The following is a 27,007-nucleotide window of genomic DNA, read 5'->3' as shown; positions in this document are numbered from 1 at the left end:
ATATCTGCGAATAAAAGTCACTTAAACAGACAAATTGATCTTGGGAATGACTACTTTTTAACTTCAATTTGAAGCATCAGTTGGAATCAATGCAAAAATTAGTTGGATCTGAAGTAAAAGCTAATGAATACGAAAGTTTTTTTAAAAAGATGCATACGGTTGAATTGTCATTCCCGCTAACGCACGAAGAGACTTCACTAAAGCTTCTGCTGTAATTAATGCGACAATTAGAAGGCTCTGAAGTAAAAAATAATGAATACGAATGTTTTTTTTATACGCATGCGATTGAATTGTCACTCTCGCTCACGCACGACGAAACGACGTTCGACATTTCACTCTTCATCGGAGAAAATAGGGAAACTTGAGGTAGCCTTCGGAACTAGTTGACCCACTATTGCAGCGACGGCCACTTATCTTCTCACGACGACGACGCTAGGAAAAAATAGTTCAAACCGCAAGCAGAGAGTCGATCCCAGCGGTCCTCCACAACTAGCAGACAGAACGGAGCCGAGGCATGGAATCCGCGGCGATGACCTTCACCCAAGCGCATTACTTTCACTCATCACGAGGACGCAGCGCCATTCCTGTACCTGACTGAGAAAATGCTCAGGTGATCGTAAAAATCACTCCATATATGCGTTCAAGGCACATGAATACATGTTTGGGTTTGCCGTTATTGATATAAACTTCATACTTTATTATTTGGGCAGGGTAATTTGTTTAAATACATTTTCTCCATTTTCAGTCTTGCAATTCTCTAGTTTTATATCATTTGCATATTACTCTTCCCTTTCAACAAACCTAATCCTTTTTTACTCCCGCTTCACCGTTCGGTCTTAGACTTTTTTGCAACGAATTGCTCGTTTGTAAAAATCATCCCATCACATCGAAATTTTCAGGGTGGATAGAGAAAACGCTAGCTAACACTTTCCTGAACTTCGAATACAAAAACATATCATTTGGGAAAATACTACGGTATTATTTTTTTGAAGTAGGAGATTTTTTAAATACTCTACATGCTCTGAAAACTTTAAGCTGATAGCACACGTACTAAGTTAGCAATTCGTCTCGAAAAAAACCGCTCGAGGAGGAGTGATGCATTCCCTTATCCACGGGCGGTGTGGGGTGATCGAGAGCCCTCGGCTGGGGCTCATGATGGGGCCCTCCTAACCTGGAGTTTCGGGAGTCCTCCCACGCAAAATTTTAAGAAATTGCATGCCCGGAAATGGATTCCGACGCTATTCTGGCTCTTAAAAATAAGACAAAAGTTAGTAAAAATAGAAAAATTTCGTAAGAAAAATACTATGAAATGTGAGAATTGCACAGCTTACAAAATTTAATAATGTATTATGGCTCTATTATTTAGTGAATTTGTTCCTTGAAACTGCACTGAAATCTAAAATAGCCTCTAAAATAACCTAATCCAATTATCTTTTCAGAAAATGTATCAAGCTCTCTGTATTCTTCTGACACATTTATTTTATGTTTACAATAGACGCGAGCGTTGTGCCCCTTCCTCCTAAGCTCGGGGCCCTCGGCGATCGCCGACCAGTCGAACTGGCCAGACCGCCCCTGCCCTTAACCGTGGCGTTTTTGAAGTGTAAGAATTTACCTCATAACTTCACTTCATGAATAAAGGAATAGGGCAGAAAAATACAAGGCAAGAGTAAAAAGTACAAGAATGACTATTATTTCAAGGGTTCCCAGGGGGGATATAGCCATAGCTTATAAATATTTCATACTTCTTCTTTGGGTTAGATAATTAATGAGGTAAATTAATTTATTCGACAAAAAGAAAAAAAATTCAGAAGTGGAAAAAAAGAACTAATAGTGATTTTACGGTAGAGTTATTTAAGTCAGATTCTACGTATCATATTATTTTATTCATAATTCAAAATTACAAGTATTAAAAGAAAACGGAAAACAAGCATCAATATCAGCGTCCACAGCACCTGAAAGAAGAATTATGCCAAACTGATATGTTAGGACAAGAATGCATGTTGCTTAACCTCAGAAATATATTATGGAACGATACACTCTCGAACAGAGTTAGCAATTAAAATTCTTTGAAATCCTGAAGATTAGAGTAGAAAAACAATCTCTCACCAGAAGACATTGATATATACTAATAATACAGCCCACAGCTACCCTTATTTCGAAAATGACTACCATGTACAAACTTATATAGCTGACAGAATTTAAATGAATCAATGCGACGAAAACAGCTGATAATTATTTTACAGCTGGATACAGCAATACTTAAAAACCTTCGAAAAATATTGATAAGTTATATTACCGCTAAAAAAAGGTAGTATAATTCCGAGTTTTCAACGCTTGAACAGTCTATTTCGATCGAAAATATTTGGTCTCTAATCGAAATCCAGACTAATCGCAGTTGGATCTTATATGCCGGATATCAGCAGTCCACCGAATATATTCGTGACTCCGAAGAATTATTTTTCCCACAAATTGCCTATATCTTATAAGATAAAAAGTTCCTAACTATCACGGTGTTTATCGAAAGTAGAATGGGTTCTCTCTCAGAAGAATTCCGCTTACATCGATTTTTCTACCGGATATCTACGTGACCCAACGGAACTCCGTGAGAAGCATGTTGGAAATCATTTGGTGAATTCTTGAGTTAAACAAAATTCAAGGCAGAGCTTTAAAAAAAGACGAGAATTCTTTCAAGGAATATTTTAGAAAAGGGAAAACTGTCATACGCGATGCTAAACAGTAATTCCAAGCTCGCATCATAATCTTTGGCTTGATAAAGTTTTTAAATTTATTTTAGGCTACCTGATCTGCATAACTTTAAGGAAAATTGTTGCAAGAAAAATACTTCAGTCCAGAGCCATTAGGCGAATTAAGCTGTGCTGCAAAGTTGGCTGATGTGACAATGTCTGAAGAAAGATTCTCAATTTAAGGATTTAAACAGCAAACATTGTTGCTAATGCATAATATTTTAACCTAAGTAAGAGTTTTGAGTTGAGTAATAAGGTTCAAAAATCTTAAAACCAACCACTGAGTGTTTAGTTGAGAAGTAATTGCGAACAAGGTAAGTAATTGATGGGTACGTTAAAATAGCACAGCATATAAATTCGAATTGAGTTGAGCGCTGAACGTTTATACGGATTAATTTTCCTAATTAATTAGTGTTTTTATTCACGGAAAAACCAAGGTAAAGAAATACACTGAGGTAGGAAAACGCTTGCTGTTTTTACACGTTTTTTCTTTACTTACGTCTCTTTGTTTCATCGTTGGAATCTTGTAATTGATTTTTTTTACCCACTTTCCATTGTCTTAACGACCTGAAATTTGGCACACATTCTTACTTCCAATAATAATACAATATTCATCGATGATATATTTGAAATTTGGTACTCTAATTTATTTACAATTTCCATAAGGAAAACTAGTTCTAAATTTCCTCAGTAAATGGCGTAAGTTATAAATTTCTTTAATAGCTCTGGTTTAATGGATTACACGATTCACAACTAAAAAGTAGAAAATAAAAATGAAATAAAAATATGAAAAACACGCCTTTTTCCAAAAAACAGAATAAAATGCACTAAAAAGTAAACGAAGCTTTTGACTACATACTCAGAGAAAAAAGCGTGCGTGCTGATTTGGTTTAGATATTAATATTACGTGTATTACAGGAAAAAGAATTAAAAAAAAAAAATCATTCTTCACTTAATTTTTTTCCTGGGAATGCATTAATGTTTCTTTCCGTTTCGAGAAGAGAAATATTAGCTAGAGTTAGGATTCCCATCGATTTCATCAAATGCACCAACCATCATAATGATTACTGTTAGACTCGCACAACATAGTTCGACCACAACAAGCGTTCACGGCGCAAAGTGAGGGGACCTACTGCACTACTTCCAGGCCTTGCGGTCGCGGTGTCCTGTGTCACTACTGTCGGCCACTTCATTATGTAAGCCTGCTGGCAGAGACCCCACACGATTGGCCAAAGCTACCACCGCAAGGGGGCAGACAGCTCGCGTGTGTCTTGAATCTTCGGATTTTTCCTCCCCCGCCTCCATTCGTGCGCGATCCCTAAACTGCTGACGTAATTTATGGAAGGCGTCTAAAAGGAGCTGAGGAAAATCTCGCGACAAGTCACCGTTAGGAGAGACTGGACGAGTGACTTAAGTAGAGCTGATTACTCTCGCTTTTTTTTCTATCTAATGGACGTACGGCCAAAATGGCTGGTCACTGTGTCACTACTCCAATTACGGATGAAAAAAGGAGAGATCGCGTCAAATTGTTCCACACATTTGTCATTTAAGTCTTAATAATAATATTTACAATAATATTAAGTGTCAAAGTGCTTGCATCACCGAATATTATTCATGCAAATTTATTTCCTAGGGTTTCCATCCATACCAAATATTGGGAGCAATCAAATTTGACGAAAATCGAAGCAATAACTTCGAGAGTTCGAAATATATTCATTCCTGATTGCTGGTGTGAATACAGTATTGATGTAAATTACACCCCTATGGAGGGATATTCATCCCCCTCCAGGACGACAAACCGAAGAAATATTCTCTGGGAACGACCTCGGATTTCGCCATATTCCTAATAATGTATTTCTTTCGCCCAATTCAGACAAATATACTCTGGTAATTGTATTTTAGAAGTGCCTATTTGTAAAGGAATTAATTCAAAACTACTATCTACGATTATCTGAAGCACTCATTCGCTCCCTAATAAATAGATTAGTTCTTTCCTTACAAATATACACCGTAAATTGATACTCCAGTTTTCATATCCATTTCAATGGCATTGTCTGAGACACAGGTTGCTTGTCCCCCTATCTCACCCGGGTCGCATAGTTCCATTCTAGTCACCTTGACACATGAAAAACCACTGAGTGATACGTATCCGCAGCCTATAAAACAGAGCTATAGGAGTCAGATTTCGGACTATCCCACTTTAGAGACGCTGCAGACCTAATGAACTATTGAAATTAATACACTGAGAATTGTTTCCCGTGACCTTCCTCACATAATGGACAAATTTCATCTTAAGAGATTAATTAAATTAGGAGCTATAAGCGAGGTATCCACTTCATTCCAGCCGTTAACTTCATAAAATTAAACTTGCATTTGATAACAGTAAAAAAATGAAACTTGCATTTGATTAATTATTAAGAAAAATATGTAAATTTTTCACTCCCAAGGAAAAAATATACACTGAAATATACTTCAATAAGTGCATCATTTAGGGAACTGAAAGGTGATAAATATTTAACAGCTGCTTGCAACAATATATATCATGCGAATTATATTTGTGGCAACGAAATAAGAAAATTAAGGTAATACAACTACAATCACGCTCCGTTAGAGTTACAAAATAGTTTGTTAAAATAATACGTGAATACGCTTTACCTGATGATTCAAACCCGGTTGAAATTCCAACACAATATGTACCCGAATGAGTATAATTTTTATTTTCATTTTATCAGTAAAGGCGATCAAAATAATAACTAGCAACAGGATGGAAATACACTTTATTATTTTCAACTCTTTAAAGCCTAAATCACACGATCGTTTTTTTCCTCATTTTCGAGTGATCACTCGTAAATGATCGTGGCGCGTAATTCGCGATCACTCGAAAATTATAGTCGCGAACAATTGTTTTTGCAATCACTCCAAATGAAGAGGCTGCACATAACTTTTTTCATCACTCGTCTGATCGCTTTTCCGTCAATGACACCCCTTATTAGCCAATCAGAACGCATGCCCGTATGGAGCGACTGCAGCGCAACGTTTGACAATCGTAAGAACGACATAAAGCTGTTTTATCGGAAATGATGCGAGAAGCGACGGCGGGAGGGACCATGTTTCAGAAAAATGATCACTCGAGCGATCATTTTTCCGGTCCCGAAAAGCGATCGATCGAGTGATCACTAAAGAGGGACGAAACAAATGATCGTATGATTCAGGCTAAAGTAAAGAATGGTGTATCTACAATTTCGGAAAAAAACCAAGAACGACGGAATTCCTTACGCAAGATGACGTGAGCATGGGCTATGAAAACAGCGACACTCCCACGGGGATCTCGCCTCCCGGCCGTCGGTGATCCCAATTGACGCGTCCACCGCGTGACTCGCATTCCATCGCACGCGCAAGGCGGCTGCGACCCAAGCGACACCAATCCACACGCGTGTAATTACTACACGCGGCGTGTTTGCTATAATCGTGGATTATCGGTCGACCAATAACGTTCGCGGCTTGTGCGAACCTGGCGGACAAAAGATCATTAAGGAAAACCATTCACGGCGGAGTGTATGCAGACTATTACGATAGCCTGTGCATTGATTATGCCTTGCCACACTGTTGGCTAGCAGTGATAGGCGCTCCCAGAACGTGAGTTACCTAAGCAATCAATTACGCGAGGTGACTCCCCGATAACACTCGACGCGAACGTTGCTCAAAATCCCATAACATTCAACGAAACTCGACCGAATGTTAAAAAAAATTGATTTAGCAGCAAAGGTCGTTTATAACTACCACTCTCGTGTATTGGGCACAGCCCAAAACTACTTAATCTTATCCCCATTTAAACCAGGGGTGAACACAGACAATGCTGTAAACGTCGGCATGGTTCCTGCTAAAAAAAACGCCATCATCACTGGACCGATTTTGAAATTCGTGCAGCAAATTATCAAGATGAGTAAAAAATTGAAAAATAAGGGCGAAATTCCGAAATAAAGTTTAAAAAATTGAAATAATAAAATAATTTTGTCAAGACAATTTTAAAAGTCAATTTGGGACTTGACGCAGAGTATGACAGCGGCGTTGCCAGGAATTTTGTTCGGGGGGGGGGGGTAGATGGGGGGGGGGGGGGGGCAAAAACCAGGGTAGAAAATTTTTGAAAACAGAGTACTAATTGAAAGAAGATGGTTTTAACACTTTAAACTAATTTTAACACTTTTTATAATCGAAAAAACTTCATTTTTCAAAGAAATCTTTTGTAAATTCATGATTTTTCAATATTTAGTTTTCTTTTGTGATGCAAAGTAAGTGTGCTTTTATATTTCGGGTGGGTCGGACCGCCCAGCCTCCCTCGTTACCCACTGGGGTATGAAGATAATATCAGAGAGATTAAAACAGCAAAAGACGATCCTCGATCTCATGGGTTACAAACTATAACGCTTATCATAAAATCGAGAATTTTACCTGCATAAAGCATTATTAAAAATGTATGGGAATGAAACTTTCATGTTTTGAAATTTTACTACAAAAATTTCATTCTGTCTTAAAATATTTTTACGGTCCATTATCAGCGAACAAATCAAGAAGATTAAAAAAGTATTATAAAAATAATTGCTTTCGTTTGCAATTTCAATTACGAAATTCTTTATTTTCAATACAAAGTCAAATCATACTTAAGGGTATGATTCTAAGAGATATCGGTGGTAAAATAGCATCAGAGACTTATGATTACGACAAAAATTACAAATTACAGAATTCGTCCCGCTTCTCTACGCTCATTTACAATCCTTTGAGCTATTCCTTTCCCTTAATGAACGGTACTCCCCACCAAGTTCATGAACCGGAACTATAATGACGTCACCAACTCAAGAAAATAGGGCGGCAAATTTTGCGTTACTTTGCTTTAATTTGACGACGAGAGAATGGCCGAAGGAGGATTTTTTCCTCATAACTTAACAAACCCTTTCACCTACCAACCTCTTGCAGTGAATTGCGATTTCGGCTGTGAGTGAACGACCCCATTACGGCAAGTTGACGGTCACATACACTCGCCCTATCTCTCTTTCTCTCCGTCGCAAATATCTCGCCACTTGGAGTCAGCCCGCATCGGCGATCTGCTAATCCGGGCACCACCTGCCACTCACCACGCTTATCCTCCAGTGTCAGTCACCCTTATAAGAGGGGGGTGGGGGCTAGCGGGCGTTCACGATTCCCCGCCGCGATCGAGATCCAATACCGCTGCGGGACGATCCCCTTTTGAAATTGCGCCGGTCATTATTCACTTGTGTCGCCAATTGTCGTGTCGATATATTTATCCGCGCGAGGGTCGGAGGGAGGCACGTGTTTGTCGCTTCGTTCCGTCGACGCGGGCGAGACCGGAGGACAAATTCCACCGCTCCACAATTGGAAAGAAATAATAAACGCTCCACCACAAATCCGAGCACTATATCTCTGAATTGTCGCATCACGGGGTCTATTCTCGATCTGCAGCCAGCGTGGTATGCGTCGCTAGTCTTTCCAGACTTGAATTGAAGTTTTGTACACGTTCTATCGAGAAAAAGAACGAAATTTGACCTAGGTTACACAGCTATGGAGACAGCTGAGATTATGTTACGAACAAGAACATCCCTCAGTGCCATTTCGTCGAGTCAGAAAATATTAGAGTAGGAGAGAAGGGAAGCCTCATGAAAACCTTGATAAGAAGACGGAACAACCTTAAAAGCCATATCTTGAGACATGATGGCCTGATGAAGACAATCGTTGAGGGACAAGTAGATGACAAGAACGAATGGGATGACCTCGAATGAAATGTATGGAACAGGTAAAGAAGTATGAGAGAGAAGAAATACGTATGTGTGAAAAAATTAGCTGATAGGAGAATTGAGTGGAGAGCTCCGTCAAACCAATATTAGCATTGCTGACCAGTAATAATGATGAAGGTTATGGCTGTACAATGTCCCAGTTAACGGTAAATAGACATAATAAAACCAGTCCTTAGTCATCGGGGTTAACCGGAGATTAGATGCGGAAAAACCATCGCTTACACTTGGGATGTTGATGATGAATAATTTAAATTAATGCTGTTGCAAGATTATGAAAAATAAATTCCCTTACATTTCACTGATGGGAACAATCATTTTCTCAGGAAATTTCCGTCAGCAGTACCCAAAAAAACAAATATATGACGTAATAGCAACGAATATTATTCGTTTATCTCCGCATGGAAACAGTTATTACTTATTTAAAATAAATGTAAAGCTACGTAAAGGAATATACCAACGAACATTTCCAGTATTTTTTCTAGATGTTACTACAGCGTTGAAATTTCGATCGTATGCCATTTATTGTATATTTACTCACCGTATGCAGTAGTGTTGTAGTATTCCAACAGTAATACTGATACCGTAGTTTTGTAGTGTTCCCGTCAAAAATGAAATGCCAGTCACTACGATAACTTTTGGAGGGTGGAAATGTCAATAGTATGCCATACATTGTAAATTTGTGCAACGATTGCTGTAGTGTTGAAGGATTCCAGAAGTAGCAGTGATACAAATGTGTTTAGAGTCCCAGTCAAAGATGAAGGCCCTGACACTAAGATAACTTTTGGAGCGTTGCACTTTCCGTTGAAGGAAAGTAAACCCCCGTAACTACACCGTGAAGGAAAGTAAACCCCCATTACTACATTGTGAATACACCCTTTTTAAAGGAAAATCACATGATTATAGATTAAGGACAAAATTTCAACTCCGTGATAACGTTATGGAGGCTGAGAACTTATTTTTTTAATCGCTCTACCTATAACGATGAGAAAACTTGGGATAGGTGGCCCATATAGTTTACCTCGGGCAGGGAAATATAAAAGAAAGGCTAGGTACGCTCAACCTCTTCCTGGGATTCAGCGATGAGCTCACGCCTCCCGCCCCAGAACGGGCACTCAGGAGACTGCACTGAAAGTCTTGTAAGGGCTATAATTTAGCGCACGGGACGAAACAATGGAAGGGTGGGTGGGAGGGAGGGCCTGAGAGGATGGGGGCGGTCAACACACTGTACCTACCCGTCCACTTACACGAGAGAACAGCGTCTAGAGGCTGCTCGGGAAATTCCGGAGAGGACTTGAATTCGTAAGCTTTGCTCGCCATTAAAAAACAAAAAAGATACGGAGAACGGGAAATAAAGTAATACTTGCAAAGGTTAAAATATGCGGATGAACGCGGCTCTTATTTACCTAAGGAATTCTCATTGAATGCGTTTTCTTGAACTTGAGCAACTTGCACTTGCATCGCTGGCTTTTCATGGGCCGCGGCCGCGTATGTGTTCTGTTTTGCTGCAACTGTTTCATGCATACAATGAAATTGTTTTAAGACCTTTAATATCTTCCGACTGATTATACGTGCTGGTAAGTAATCGAGCAAAAGGAATCGGATTACTTGTAACGATCAATTTTGCTGTTATTTGCACTTGTAACGATTGCTTTTTAACAAATGTAATTTTTACTTATAATTTACTCCCTATAGTGAAAGAATAATCGTCACTTTCGTTGTAATCGTTACTTGCTCGTAATCGACGATTACTTTACTGATTTACCAAGGCCTAAAAATAACTTCGAGTACTACAGTACCTTAATTTTCTTGTTGAGGTTCAGCCACCCTTATGCTTTAGCATTCTTATGATGGGTACAAAATATGATAGTGTTTTAAAGCAGTTACATGTTTTTTAAAGCAGTAATAATTGTATAAATGTATCGCAAGTGAAACTACAACTTAAGCAATTTCTATGACTCAACAATTCCAAATTTTTAGTGCACTCCTCGACAGTTACCACGAGGCCTCTAGAATGGACAATTTTACTAGAATTAATTTTAGTTTCACTGATTACTTTTTAAAATCAGTAAATTGTACTCGTAATTGAGTATTTATTTTTACGAAGTAACTGTAATTGGGCACAATTACTTTTTCTCAGTACTTCCACAAATACTGCTAATAATGACAAAGAAAGTTTTTCAAGGTTATGACCTCAAACAAAGATAAAAATCTGGTCGAATAGATGATGCGTTAATTGACACATCTCCCGAGGCGGTTAAATTAAATTAGAGGTATTAGATTCCTTCAAGCCGTTACCAAAGAAGACTGCTGGTAATGTACGTTAAAATGGAGTTTTCACGAGAAAAAAAAGCTATTGTTAGTAAATTGAAAAAAAAATCAAAGGATCCAGAGCAAAGTTAAACAATGGCAGGATATTTTTTCGTGAAATAAGTAAACGAAGGATTAATATAATTTCAATTTGATGCGTTTTATCACTGAATCGAATGAGCGAACTTTGAAATGGTAGTCTACAATCACGAGGAACATAATATTGATACGGATGGTAAGTATCGCAGCTGTAAATATTTCAAACCTCACAATTATAGACATTTAGAATATACTCTCTTCATTTTATCTTTGAGGGTGAGCTGGTGTGGCTAAATCAGGTGGAGGTGAGGAGAGGGAAAGTTTATCGACACGTGACTTTCCCTTGGCCAGTCAGCAGACAGTAGGCGTGGCCTCAGTCAGTCGCTCTCAGACCTCCGTCGAGTTAACATCGTGAATCTTCTCGTGGTGCAGTGTTGCCAAACTTCACGCGTCCTACTTGTATGTGTTTAAGTATGGCTTTCACCAACGATGCCTCATTCTGCGTGGTAACAGACATTTGTCATGGGTTCCTGTGAAAGGATTATCCTCAACACCTTCCAAATGAGTAAGGTACATTGTCTCGGCGCCTACGTTTTCAGTGACAAACTAGGGCGGCTATGTAGATTTGGCAACGCTAAGTTCGCTCCTCCTCTCTCTCTCTCGGTACTAAATCTACCCCATTAGCGAAACCTTCCGGGAGTGACCGGGCTCTCACGAAAGCTCACCAGCAAACATAGAGTGAATAAATCATAAAGGGTGTATAGCCAGTACAGTTATACATATTTCATGGCTCAAGCAGCCGGGATATCTCAACGCTTGATCCTTGGTCTACTTTTCATGAATAGCTTAAATATGCCTTTCTGCACGAATGCTTCAGCACTTCAGAAAGTTGACGGGAGTAGCAGACCACTTAATAAAATGTGGAAGTGAATGCGCATTGAAAATTAATACCTTAGAAAGTTGGGAAATTGAAAGTTACAAAGAAAATAACTGAATCGTGCCCATTCGAATTGTTTTACAGTCGTCAGATGAGAGGGCCCATGCCCTTCAAAAATCAGAGTTGGCTTAAAATCTAAAACCGTGAGGGCAAGGGAATGTGGGGTAAATAAAACTGTTCAACGATAGAATTTGGCGCACGCATGAGATACAAGTAAAATTATTATGACATAAATAAGTGATAAATTACATTAAACAAACATTTTAGCAACCAACGGAGTTATAAGGTGGTAAATATTTACTAATGCTAGGGTAGGTATTACAAAATAATTTTTAAAGTTAATGATATGAATATTCATTATACTAATTCAAGAAACTTTGGTGAAAGCACCAGTCCTAGTTCTAAGAGATGAGCTAATGTAACAAGCAACCTTAGTTGGTTTTAGAGGTAGTTTTGTTTTAGTTTCGCTATAAAAATTTAGCTAGGTTTTGCAGATGATAATACAGGAACTCGATATTCAACGCTAATTTTCAAAGACAACAGTAAGTTTTTATATTAATAATGAAAAACACTTTGTTACTTCCACAAAATGTATAATGGCCTTTCTTCATTTTCAATTTCATACAATTCCAATAGAAATTTTGTGGAAGTAACAAAGTATTTTTCATTATTAATATGGAGCCCTTCCACCACGTAAAAGCTTCAAGTTTCGATTTAAGTAAGTTTTTATGTTTCAATCTTGAGGCTTAAGATTCCTTTTCCTCAACGACATGACACCACTTTCGCCCTCGCACATTTGTCTATCAACCTACTCCTATGCATACGTATGAATGCATATTCATATGTGTTTTATACGAAATGCATTCAATTATTCTAAATAGTCAAACAAAAACGCCTTTCATCTTAGCGCAGACACTGAAAACTAAAGAAGAGTGCAGGATTAAAAAAAAAAATCGAATATTTTCCTAAAAAATCGTACACCTTAAAGAAAAAATTATTATTTACTCCCAAGAGAGACTAATTATATTAAATATTTATTTATTTTTTGCCATAAGCTTTGCCACATGTAAGAGTCAATCGATAACGAATACGATACAAAGATTTCCTGAAAATCAACTCTCATATTTAAATATTGAGGTTATTAATTTAACTACACACTTTCGTTCATTTCAAACCCCCGTTTCTTTCCTGTTTCATCACTTTTTTAAAATCTGAACTATTGTCTATACCCTAGCTATTGCGCATAAATTTATCTTCTGACACGAATTGCTAATCCATGTTAAAAATCTCACCAATTTTCAGGCAGTATTCCGTGTCCTGACTCCTGTGGTCGAAATGGCGGCTGGAAAGGTCAACACGTATGGATGCAGCACCTGAAATGGCAGAAGAGATGTATTTTCAGAGATTGCATTTCAACGATTATCACCTCGAAGATGTTCCTTCCACATTGGTAAGTGTGTACTGACATATTTACTCAAAAAAAAAGAGATTTTTGACGGAACTTAGAGTGAAGCATTTAATCCTTGGTTGAAAAAAATAACCAACAAAGAAGGAGTAGAATGAAGCATAAAGAATATTATTAATGCAGGCGTGCCCATCTCCTTAAGAGCTTGATAGTGCACGCCCTCCAAATCAAGCCCCCTCCTAAACTTCTAAAGAACCAAATCATCACATTTTAAAGGAAATGCCATGCAAAGTCTCCAAAACTTGCCTTTTTGTGGTAATAACCTCTTATTTTATTTTTATTTTTTTTAAATTCTCAAATCACCGGATACAGCTCTTATTGGCCATTTTATACCGGGGAACTAAACAAATGTAACAATTAAACAGCGGGGAAACCTACCCAGGCGGGACTCGAACCCGCGACCTCTTGTTCTTCAGGCGAGGACGTTACCCCGCCGCCACCGAGGCCGACAAAGTTAATACTTACGTAAAGTTAATACTTTACACCGACGATATAACGTTTATATTAACTAATAATAAGATACTGAAGAGGTGCTTGATGGGTCATGAGGAAGAAAGGATCAGGAATAATTACAACATAAAGAAAAACAATAAAAGTTCTTTGGACGGAATAGGCTACCCAACATGGGGACAAACGGTACCTTCACCGTCTGCACGCTGGAGGCAAGAAGAAAAATGCTCTTTAATGGCCTGGTGTATAATTTGGAGTAGAATAGCGAGCCCTTGGATACAATAAGATGAGAATAGGCTATAGGCGAACGAGATTAGGGAGTGTACAAACAGGGCTCCTCCGACACTGACCGAGAGACCAATAGAGTGGTCACCGTACTAGCCTGACCCGAATCAAATTGGTTAATCAAACCTTCTGTCATGTGAGTAAATACACATGTTTACAGCTATACGTTGTTTCAGACATCAGCTATGACCTTGACCACTCAAACAAATAAAATTCGCCTTATCAAAAAACTACTTCTTGTTTCAATTCGGAAATTTGTGTATAAAAATTCATCGCCCCTTCTTAATTCTATTTCCATAGTATTCCATATTTTATTTTATAGATATGAAAAATTAAACATTCGCAAATGTAAAAATTGTGACAACCATGGTCAGTTCCAAGTTCTCTTATAGCTTGAAGCTTTAAATGAATTTTTTCTCAGTTTTTTTCTCAGAATTTCGATACCAATATCTTGCATCGCATCTAGTCCTGCATGATCGGATTTATGAAATGGAAATACACGAAGCTACAGCGACTGAGAATTTTGATTTTGTACGGTTTGATGCGTTACTTTCCACGAGACCTTGGCAAACGAGCGGCCGCTTTTTAGAAGGGAAAAAGTGATTGAAAAAAAATAATTTAACGCAGCACTCATCAGCGCCGGGTTAGTCAAGGAAGGGTTGCTATCTGGCTTCCCCCGAACAGACGAATGAAGCCCTTGCTGTGTCGCGCACCGCTTGAAAAGAAGAACAGATGGGGGAGAGTTGTCGACGCGAAAGTGGGAAGGGGAAATCAAAAAGCGCCCGCCTCTTTTCGGAAAAGACCAAAGTGGAAATCCATTCGGGAAAATTGCGATCGATTTCATTCGTTGTCGCAAAACCACGTCTGATCCAAACAAAACGTCATCGGGGTTTTCAATAGACCTTGCCCGATCCGTATGAGATTTGGAAAAGGCACTTAAATATCGAATTAATGTTTTCTACCAAAAAAAAGGGAAAATAAAAATCAACGAGAATAGTAAAAATTAACCAAAATCACGTTCATAATGAATTTTTTTAATTTAGCAAACTTTCGCAAAATTTAGCGACTTAGCTTCATGTGTTTTGTGAATAGCTCATCTGAAATATACTAAATTTTCAACGAAATAAATGCAATTATGATAGTTTTAATATTTTAGATTATAAATATTTGATTTGTAAAAATCACTAAAATATCGATTTCAAGTTTTTCTACCGAAATAGAGGAGAAATAAAAATTTATAAGAATAGTAAACCAAATACACTTAGGCAAAGAATCGCAAGAAAAACCGACACATTAACTAATCCATTTGGCCTGATTTTCAAAGTAACTTTAATCACGTTCACAATGAAGGCTTTTAGTTTAGCAAACCAGCGAAATTGAGCGACCCAGCTTCTCGCACGTGGTTAATAGCTCCACTGAAATATATCAAATGATCATCGAAATCAATGCAAATTATGATCGTAATTAATTTTTTTATATACTCCGTTTTATACCGCTTGAAGCCTGAATTCTTTCAAGATCAATAGCGGACTAATGAGAAAACCCTGACGATGACATAAGGACATACGGAAAATATGATTCGACTCAGACTCACCACAACATAGATAAAAGGGTGGGGGGAAAGACGTGTGATGTGCCTCAGAATTGAAAGTATTCGTACAGTTAAATCTGCGTTGCTTGTGCATAATGCGTTAAGTCCAAAAACCCCAAAAATGGGACTATCTCACCTAACCATCAAATGAATCATATAGAATCGTTTGTGCATAGTGTGATATGTCCAAACCTAATAACAACATGTGTTTTCATTTGTGCAGTTTGTGATAAGTAGAGGATTCTAATGTGATGCTAGTGCAGTGTGTGCTATGTAGATTATCTCAAAACTATGATTGAGTGACTTAACACATTATGCACAAGCAACACAGAAATAACCAGTGTACTTAAATGCGGCTAATGGATTTCCACTTGATTACACAGGAAATAAAGTTTTCGTTATTAAATTGGGGACTGGTGAAGCATAAGGTACGGTTAAATTGCCGCTTATATCCTAAATTTTCATTTCAACCACTCAGTCATTGGAAGTGTATCTTTATCCCGGAAATGAACCTAGGGCACATCCTCAGATTATTTTACTGACTCATCCAAGGAATTCGTAGCCCCGGATATAGGAAAACCTAAAGCTTTACTCACGAATATTACAAAAGACGATCATGTAGTCGGTCTTTAAATGTGTTGTCACCGACTGCGCATTTAAATGGGTTTACAAAAGTCGTCACTCGCGTCGCTGACGAGCAAAGCGAACCAAAGTTCATGGAGAAATAAGCTATTGTCATTTTGATGCCTTAACAAACCCATTTAGCTTGATTATAAAATTAAATTAAATAACTTTGACAATGAAGACTTTAGAAACTGACATCAAAACTGGAGTGCTTCAACGCGCTCCAATGAGCCAATATGCCATGCCAATTTCGATACATAAAAATCCCCTTTCGGCAGTTAGGCAAATTTCGCATTACGTATTCTACAGCAGTTCATCATTTATGATGAAATTAAATATTCACTAAATCTAGAAGTATCGGGTTGGTTACAAAAAAGGTGCTCGCTAAATTAACCAAAATTCATACGTGTGATGATGTTATCTATCAGTTCATAAATTTTCCATTCTAACAAACGCAAATACATATGCTATAGTGCAAAACATTTTTAAAAAGTGGATAGCTCTGCATATATCGCCGCGCTACAGACATTATTGAAAACAGATTATAAATGGACCTAAGTGGGAACAAACACCAACCCTCCATGGGATTGAACGGGGAACAAAAATCAACCCTAATCTATGGAGTCCCCTCACCTCTACTAAAAGCCGTAAGGAACTCGATTCAATAAGAAAGAATGGAACTTGTAGGAGGATTAAGCGGCATGTTCCGTGACGACGCTGAGCGACTTAGCCGCATAATAACACTTTTGAAAATAACTTGCATTCTAAACAAAACATAAGAATACAATTCGCTATATATCTTTCTTTGTGCTTGAATTTATCTCTTTTATTTTGAGAAAATCAAGAATATCGAAATTCCTCGAGTTCATGATGTGACGTAAACAAAATTTTAACATAAGGTACGGCGCTGTGAAAAATGACCTCAGATGTTGACGCACCCTTAAAACAAAAATTCTACTTTAAGTATACCAGGAACAGCCACGGCAATAACTTTACGGAGTCACCCGCAATGCAAAAATTGTGCGAAAAATCCACAGAGAAGAAAATCATTCGCCTTGACCGGGATTCGAATTCGGATCCCTCGATTTCTGGCCGAGTACTTTTGCCAATTAAGCTACCGAGACCTCTTCTCCCATGTGGAAATTTGTGGGAGAATGACTCCTCGGAAGCTTAACTGGCAAAAGCACTCGCCCGGAAATCGAGGGATCCGGGTTCGAATCCCGGTCAAGACGAATGATTTTTTTCCTCTGTGGATTTTTCACACAAAAATACAACTACTACTTGGATCAGAAGCCGAGTCAGTCAGTTCTGTATCAAATGTGTTTAGTATTACGATAAATTTAGAGCTGCTCAAAGTGAAAACGCAGCCACAAGAGCAGCTCGCTGGAATCCCTACCGAGGACTATACCAAGTTTATTCACGCTCTGGGTGGGAACCTCGGAATTCCAACACGTATTTCCATCGTGTCCTCGAGGTAAAAGCATCCGTGACGCATTCCCTTTCGAGGACTTCATAGATGCGTTCAGATTTATTTTTTCTTAGCCGATTGTTCGGGTAGGCCCGATCCTTGGCCGCATGCGAAACAAAAAAAATTAAGGCCATTACGCTCAATAGGCATGATTTCCATCAGGATCTGAAATGAACCTAATATCAAAACTGGGGTGCTCCAACGCGCTCCACTCACAGAGCCAGTATGCCAATTTCGGTAAATAAAAATTCCCTTTCGGCATGGTCCACAGGCGTAGGTAAAATTCGTAGCGAATATATGAACTATAAAATCTTCTACAATTAAAATAATTATTCATTCGATCAAGCAGCATCGGGTTTACGAGCGAAAAAGTGGAAAACAAATAGGCACTTGAAGAGAACTTGGGACTAAACTATAAAAAAAAACATCACAGAAAAAGGTCATGCGAGTGATTAAAGTAAAACTAATTATTTAAATGAGGCATATGGATTTAAATTAATATTATTAACATCCGCACAGAGTATGTCCCATTTTCCGAGGAGGTTTGTCGAATCGTTCTGCTGTCGCAGATAATTCGCACAGGGCGATAACTTTGATTCATAACAGAGCTTTTTTTCAATGACTTCGAAGCGGCAACAATCACGTTGATAGAATGATTCCGACTCAATTAAAACTTCGACTCCGAGATACAAGACTATGAAGTCTTATTTCCGATGGAGTATCCAAAATCATGAGTTGCTCAAACGAGGTGACGCACCAAATTCGATGAAGGGTCGAAAATCATGAGTACCCTCATGGGGTAGAGACCTCAATACCTAAGGGAGCTATATTTTCTCTCGAACAACATAGAAGCGACAACAATAGTATCGATCAAATATTTCCGACTCATTTACGACATCGACTTTAAGACACGCGCGTTTATAAACATGCCAACAACATGACTTATCTGCCTCACGATGGGTTTATCGCCAAGAAAGCGGAGATATGAGTGGACAGAAGTGATTCACGCGGAGATTAGAGCGCTAGATAGGAATGACGTAGAAAAAAAAGTATGGCAGTCCTTCGGGACTAACCGATGGGAGTTGATACTTCTTTGGTGTAAATTGTGGGTGACTTATTTCGGGTATGAATTTTTTCCTCATTTCATGAATTGTAATGAAATGCCGTTTTCAAAAATATTTATACGATTAAATTGAAATTTATAAAACGTCCTAAACTTTAACATTAGAAACACTTAAGTTTTAATAAAAATACAAACTCCTTATGGATGATTTTAATTAGTTATACGGAGTTAAATAAATATTATGAACTCCGCTATTAATTTATCTGCCGCCTTGTGCGGATGCTCTGATTTAATTCCATCGTACGAAGTAATTATGGTTATAGATGGCCTGATTTTTAAAATTAGTCTTCAAGAATCTGTAACGTTCTAATTTCAGCACATGTACCACCAAAACTAGTAATGAGGCACCGGAATTTATACAGCCGATACATAGATTTAAATGCCATCGAGAGCTAATTCTAGTCGATCAACTGGAATCTAAATAAGTATTTTTTACTCTTTCTTTTATAACTATTTGAAGGACATATTTAATCAATACCTATTTATTGTACTACTAGATGACCCGGTGAACTTCGTATCACCTTAGTATGTATCTATGTAAATATAAACCAATTACAGTTAGTTCCTCTCGCTAAAACTCGAAAACGGCTAAACCTATTTGGCTAATTTTGGTTATAAAATATCTGTGGAGGTCCAAACATTTGATGCTCGTCCCGTCGTTCAACCACGCCATGGATTATCTAATCAATGTGTCACAGATACTTATATCAACAAATAAGTACCTACCAACAATTTTTCCGTCATTACCGTTTGTGGCCTATCACTGTTAAATGCGGTTTTTAAAGAAAACTTCATTACAATTCAAAGGACTATAATATACTCATTTACATAAAATACAATACAGTTCATCAATTTGATGAATGAATGGTTCATGACTTTAATTCGAATGATCATTCACCGTGTAAAAAATGCTTTAACGGATAACAATTCATTTTTTATTACATAGAGAAGAATATAGATGCACGCTACCTTTCCTTATCCATGGTATATCCTCCCTCCAATATCTATATACAGTATGAGCGTGACGATAGGGGATGCATGACAATATGACGGATCAAACTATTTATTTTAAAACTCAAATATAGCTACCAAACGCGCCCAAAAAGTATTAACTTCTAAATCGAGAGTGTGCCAAACGAAAAGGAAAGTGCGTCGACCACGGGACAAGAGTGGCAAATGCTTGGAGGATACTCCTCTCATCAGATGCTTGATGCAAGGGTTGGCAAAGGGGTTCTGAAGAGGACGCAGTGAGGAGGAGGGGGAATGAAAAAAAAGACGACGAGGTGCGAAGTGTGTATATAGTGGAGGGGAGGCAGCCCTTTCCTTTCGCCGAGGGGAATTGGGGAGAGAGGGTGAGTAACCTTGGAGTTTATTTTTGAAGCGGCTAGAGAACGCTGAGCTACTCTAACACGCGACTCACTAGAACAGCATGTTTCGGTGAAGGAAGATAGAAGAAAATCACATCAAGCCGCCGAGTTAAGACACACACATTAACATCCAGGTCCGACAGGAACGATAAACTAAGAGAGAGATTTTTGTCGAAAGGATAGGTTTGTGTATTCGTTTTTCCTCCGAACAATAAAGGACTTTGATTAAAACTAGGCGTAATTTCGTTACAGCATTTCCTTTTAAGAGTTGGTGTCCTAACACCCACTGAGTCGGCTTGTGGAGCAGTACGTAGATGTAGATGAACATTGATTTTCAACGCTCGTGGAATGATTTCATAACAAAATTACAGAAAATTATACACATGCATCAATATTATATAAGAGACCAACGAAAGAACGAACTTTAATAAGCATTTCGTACATAAATATCACAGTGCTAATAACGACAGTAGAAGTAAAGGCCTAATTATGAATTGAACAGTGGCGGCGACTCCATGGGGACTGAGCCCCCTCAAAAATTCGTTATGGGTGTGAGGAAAAGTGTCACGCTCGTCGATTTTCCCCGCAGTGTCCTGATATCGAGATTCGAGTTATCAGGGTTCTAATGTTGATCACAAGACTCTTCTAAAATGCTCAAAAAACTTAAAACTCACTACTAATAAAATTACCCGGGGAAAGATCCCCGGTTAGGCCCCCCCCCCCAATATTTTTTTGTAAGTCGGCATCCCTGGAATTGAAGAAGGGGAGGGAATACCGTCACAGAACTTCGAGAATGCTCCATGCAAAACTACCAAAATCGGTAAATACTTCAACCAAATAAATGACACAGGAAGGAAAGTATTGTCACTGACTGACGAATACTATTACAAAAACTATAACAGAACATAATTAGCTAATGATCGAATAAATTACGCTAAGCAGGCAATAGTATTTTGATTAAATTTCCAGTAAATCTCCTTTTTAACCGAAAGTGAGAAAAAAATCGAAAGGCATTGGGGGTATTAATGAATAGCAAATACCACCGATGGGATGCACGAAGCATTTCTGAAACAGCCTACAAGAAATGACCCTAAAAAAAGGGTCGTGATTCGACTTCACTGTCAGCTGGATGCAAAATAAAATGTGCCCTTTAATAAAAGCATTACCGTTTATAAAGGCGTGCGGCAACAAAATTAATGCAAAATTAAAAAGAAACATTCCAAGAATACTGATAACTTCGTATTCAATGACGTCCATTTCATCGTTCTCACCCCATAGAATGCTAATCAAAATGGATAAACGTGTAAATTAAGAGAGATCACTCGGTTAACTTTTACCTTGACTTTTTGTGACAATTTTTCCTGTACATGTGTGATTTTCGAATGAAAGATTTGGTGCCCCACTAGATTCGTTCAACGAAAATCAATTATTGCTTGAGATACATGCAACAAAGAAATCAATTCAGGCGTTGGAGGAACAAGGAATATGCCTCAGCATCTGAACGAGTTACTTCCACAAAACGAAAGGATTTAAGCCATACGACGCGGGTCTAACCGTTTTCAAAAACTTTTACACCCAGCAATGCGTACTACTAACCAGCACAGGCAGTGCGTTTATCTAAAGGGCGAGTGTATTCACGCTACCCCAAGGAAAGTGACACGTTGTACCCTCGTATTAAAACATTAGTTTTTTTTCTGGCTCAGATTGAAATTTTGGAGTCCAAATACATCATCTAAATCACAAGAAAAAATGCAGATACCGGATGTTTTAATACGAAAATCGATTATCAAACATTTTTAAAGCCACTGATCATGGCAGAGATTCAAAGTTTTAACATTCCGAATCGTTTTTTTATCCGAATCGAAATTTAAGTTCAACCGCGTAAGGCGTGATATAATGGAAGTTCGTTTTATTGGAATGAAAGGTAGTAACACTCTTCCAAAATTATTTAACGCGTACGACGGGTTTCGTCTCACACAACCATCATCTGGGTACAAGACCATAAATTTCTAAATTTTAAAGTGAAAGTGTGTCATCGACGAAAGAAGAAGCTTAAAATAAAAAAAGTGACCATTAACTTCAACTTCCGCAGAATTATCAGCCTTGGTGATATTAGCGATACTAACCAACCAGACGAATTTCAGTCGAGATAGCAAAAACCACAGCGGAAGCGACGGCATATGCAAAATCTATGGTTTTCCTTCCGAGAACCCTAAATTTAAACTAAATTCTTCTAGCAATATATAATATAACATATTTATTGCTTCTTAAACAATGTTAACATTTAAATATTATGGGTAATAACCAACTTTGGAGCTTTCGGTGACCTCAGAGGCTATTGCCTGTTGGAGGGATCACCATCATCAGAAATACAATCATAATACTGTGCATATTTTTGCATAACAAGATAAGAACTTTTGACACATAAGCAATGCACAATAAAAATTCCCTAAAGAAAAAACAATAGAATTTAAATGAAATTACCAAAATTAAATAAAGGAATACGGTTTGAAAATACTTTTATGAGACATCCCCTTCAATATTTTTGTTGCAAATGGTGAGTTTTACATGGTTCAGGAAGGTATAGATGTCGTTAATCTAAGGCGATATAGGTCGCAAAACGGTTAGCTTCTGTCCATTAAAGGTCCATCAGAAAGAGGTATAGTCGATTTTAATCAATTCGATGTACGAGATTCCATATGCCAAAATGGGAAAAGTGTTCACTGCGCGCCACTTCCATGGACTGCTGCCACTTTTTTTTATCGTTGCGTGGGAGGTCATTACATGCCAGGCGATGCTCCAGGAATGAAGGAAGGGCGTTGTTGAGGATTCTGGCTCTTCAAGGAGAATGCACATACTCAGTGTGGAGCATTCGCGTTACTTTAAGACAGGACTGAGACGAATATCTCTCGAGTAGAGTAATTTTATTTAGATTTACTATGAAATGATTTACACGAGCATTTATTTTATGTTGTAAGTCACTCTGTTTTCCTGATTTAAAGAAAATTCATTATCATTGGTCAACAGACCTCACGATTGATATGACGCATCTCTCCACTCAATTCTTCTATCAGCTAATCTTTTCACACCTACGTATATCTTCACTTCCACATCCTTCTTTGCCTGATCCATATATTTTATTGGAGGTCTTCCTTCTCCGTTCTTGCCATCTACTTGTCTGTCGACCATTGTCTTCATCAGGTCTCAAGATATGACCTATCAGGTTGTTTTCGTCTTCTTCTTTCGGCTTCGATTTTCATGAGGCCTTCTCTCCTACTCTTTTTAGGACTTCCTCATTCCCAATTCGGTCGATCCGTATGATCCTCATTTTTTAATAGAAAAAAGTTCATGTTAAAATCCAAATTCCGTCAGTGGCGCAGCGAGGGGTGGGTTTTGGGGGATAAACCACCCCCAGAGCTCAGACATTTTTTGAAGTTTAATCCATTTACTTAATTCGATTAATATTACTTACAGAATAGTGTAAATATTAATAAAACATCCCTCAGAAAGCCGTAAAGCTCACCATTTTGAACCCTTTATCTTGAAAATTTTCTAAATACCTCCCGCTTACCCTGGCGGGTATTCCACACCCCCAGACACCTCAGTATTAGTTGTGCCTAAACCCCCCCCCCGCCTTAATTCCTAGCTGCGCCCCTGAATTCCGTTACTAATAAAATTGCTGTCTAAATCTTCGCCTAACCTGAGAAATATTGCTACAAAATAGAAAAAATCGGAACGGATTGAAATACCACAGAGTATACATTGTGGAAATACCGAGCTGGAAATCAAAAACAAAAAGTACACGCAATAAAAAACACGCAACTGTAAAAACACGTAATGGTAACCTAGCGTGTGGAATTGACTTTACGGGGAAATCATTACATGTAAGACAAGGCACAAATTGAAACTAGAAATTCCCACCAGGATAACTGGTAGCGACAAACGCTATTGTGTTAATTTACGTGTGGAATTAAATAAGCAGGGAAATCCTTAAACGTGAGACAAGGCACTAATTGAAACTAAAAATTCACATCAGGATAACCGTAAGAACATAAGCCATTGTGTTGATTTACGGTTTAAATATTCCAACTGAAATAAAACGGGAACCAGGAAAGCTGCGACTTTTGAAAAAATTATCCGAAAAGAAAATCTTTCCACAGCCGGAAATCAAACAAAAAAATCTCCCGTATCCGCGTTGACTGCTTGGACGTAATCCTCTACGAAATTTTGGAACTTCTGTACGCTTGATGGTGACTACAGTAAAGGTCACCGCATGTGCTTATTTGTAGTATGCGACTTTCCAAAAAGCTTTTGATTCTCGTAACGAAATCGACCACCACACACTTCACACCAGGTATCGCTTCAACTGCTATCCAGCTCAACTATCCAGTTATACAACGACAATTAATATTTTAATATACATAAAAAACATAGAATATCTCATAAAAACATAGAATACCTCATAAGAGGTGAAGACACAACGGATTTAACACTAAGTCAGCACTAAATAGCGGCTTGAAAAGAGCTTTCCGCTTGGGAGCAATTTCGTATATTTTGAGATCCAACATAAAGGCGAGACAACCGCCTGCAGACCCATTGCATCATTAACTCCTATAGTCTTCAAGTGTTTTATTATTATGAAACTCTTCACGTATAGGGAATCAGCTGTAAGTGGAACTAATTCCTAGAAAAACCAGGGATAACATAGAGAATAATGTCGCTCTTTCCAGCGATGTCGACCGATGAGGCGCAACTTTAAGCGAAGCTAAAGAATAAACAAAACGTTCACAATGAAAACAACATAGATTTGCATAACACCCGTTCTAGAATTGCATCACTGACATTGTTTTGTTGCAGTATACGATACAGGAAAAGGTAAATACAGGAGCTTCGGGTATTCCTGAATTTCCGGGAAGACGGACCATAAAAAATAAAAAAGACATGGAAAATGATAGCAACCAAAGTATAGTTCGCATTTCCTTTGATAGAATGAGGAAAGGAGTTCTTAGTGGGACTATAAATCTATATAATATTATGAAACCAATGGTTTGCGAATGCGAATGCTTTGTGGAATAGTGGCATGATGGTAGATACAACAAAGTTAACTTTTTAATCTATCACTTCATAATATTACTCTCAGTTTATACAGTCTCGCTATTTAAGAGAAGATAATTATTCCCATCGTATCGCAGGACTGTCATTGAATTGTTGGTTGCACAAGGGCCTAATTGACAATAATAAAAATTCATTGGTACGTCAAATTAAAATAAGCCTTACATTCATTGGATCATTTTTTTCAAAATGCTTGGCGATTCGCAGTTTATAAATACATTGCCAAGATAAGGTGACATCTGAAGCGGATCAAGTAAGCCAATTCGATTTGCGAGTATCTTCAAAACTATTTCAGTCACGTAGCACGCGAAAAACGCGAAGTAGTCGTCGTCTAGCCAGTGGCTGTTGACTCAACAGAACAACGCTTTATTTACATGAAAACGCACCCGAGCGCGACTTCACACGCCCCCACGACACGCGAACTCGTTATGCATGCAGCTCCCCCATTGAAGCCGAGTGGCTAACATTGAGTCACGCCTTTTGTTCGTCCTTTGTCGCTTACTTTGGGGTATTCCCCGCCCCCATCCACTTATATGACAATGCGCCACCATCGACACCAACCCATGCGCTTCGCGATCACGGTATCTTTCAAGTATCACGCCTCAATGCCAGTCAAGGAGCCTTTTCATACTTCACGACAAGTACGTAATGAGCCCAGGCGGGGCTTAATTTTAGTCTTCAATCAATAGCACATAAATTAGTAAACACGCTTTACTTTGCGATGATGCAGTGCAGTTTCCTTGACATATCTGTGTTAAATTATGCAAATGGTAAGCGATCCTACTTTTCCCTGAAAGTACTGAACAAGGAAGGAAGAAACTGTAGCTCTAATGTGGCATCGTCTTGGTACGCTCTTCTCAAGCGTACCATCACCATATCGATTTATTGCGAATATCAATGTATTTCTACGGAAGTGTTGGGTATTTTACCGGTTCAAGTGAGCGTTTCCCCACCGCTGTCTTAGAAATCCAAGTGAACAGATTTATTTTATAATAAATACTGGATGCAAATTAAAGAGTCCAAAATAAAAATGTAATAATAATCAATTAATAAGACGGATGGATTGACTGTTGAGGCTGGATACGTACACAATTTTATCTAAATCAGAAGAAAAATAGGCACACCATTAATATCTAGTGCTAGCAAAACGAGAAAAATTAATACAAAATTTGTGAACTACTTATCATTGATTTTCAAAATTCCTTGAATCTAGCTATGAAAAAACGAAGATTTTTTTTATTAGAGCATGATGACGTCGCGATATATTGGCCTGGTCACCCCTTACGCCAGTTTTTTCTTTACCCTCGAGTATTCGGAAGAAGAGAGATATTGCATTACAATTCATTTCCTGAATTTTAAAACCTATATTAAATGTCTACTTAATTACAAAATCTAATTTCAACTACTTCGACGTTGACATCTTGCTTAAATATGAGCTCACGACCCAACTCAAAGAGAAAGCTTTATAGTCTGCAATAAGTTGTGCAGAGAGGACTACACAAAAAATATTATTTCGAATTCCTCTTAATAACTTCAAAAAATGTCAAGATTTTTCTGCTGAATTCATTAATTCATAAAGCAATGCAAAAATACAAAAGATGAGAGCCGCTAATTAATCCATATCATCTCCATAAAGAAATGCTTTTCGTTGAAAAATCAATAATTTTTTGCCATGTACAACCATTTCA

At 38.1% G+C, this 27,007-nt stretch overlaps 1 protein-coding gene across 1 annotated transcript in view; it reads right to left on the bottom strand.

Annotated features, from left to right (window-relative positions):
- The window catches only part of LOC124163263 (CDC42 small effector protein homolog), a 119,818-nt gene that overhangs the window by 31,692 nt on the left and 61,119 nt on the right, over window positions 1–27,007 (bottom strand). Inside the window, exon 2 of the mRNA XM_046540046.1 lies at window positions 13,127–13,207. The gene's annotated coding sequence lies outside the window, so the exon portion shown is untranslated. The remainder of the gene's footprint in view (window positions 1–13,126; window positions 13,208–27,007) is intronic.

The sequence above is a fragment of the Ischnura elegans genome, chromosome 8, assembly GCF_921293095.1.
Source record: "Ischnura elegans chromosome 8, ioIscEleg1.1, whole genome shotgun sequence".
In the NCBI taxonomy this organism is placed as follows: Eukaryota; Metazoa; Arthropoda; class Insecta; order Odonata; family Coenagrionidae; genus Ischnura; species Ischnura elegans.
Note: the sequence above shows the minus strand (reverse complement) of the source record. Positions and strands in the feature narration are given on the sequence as shown.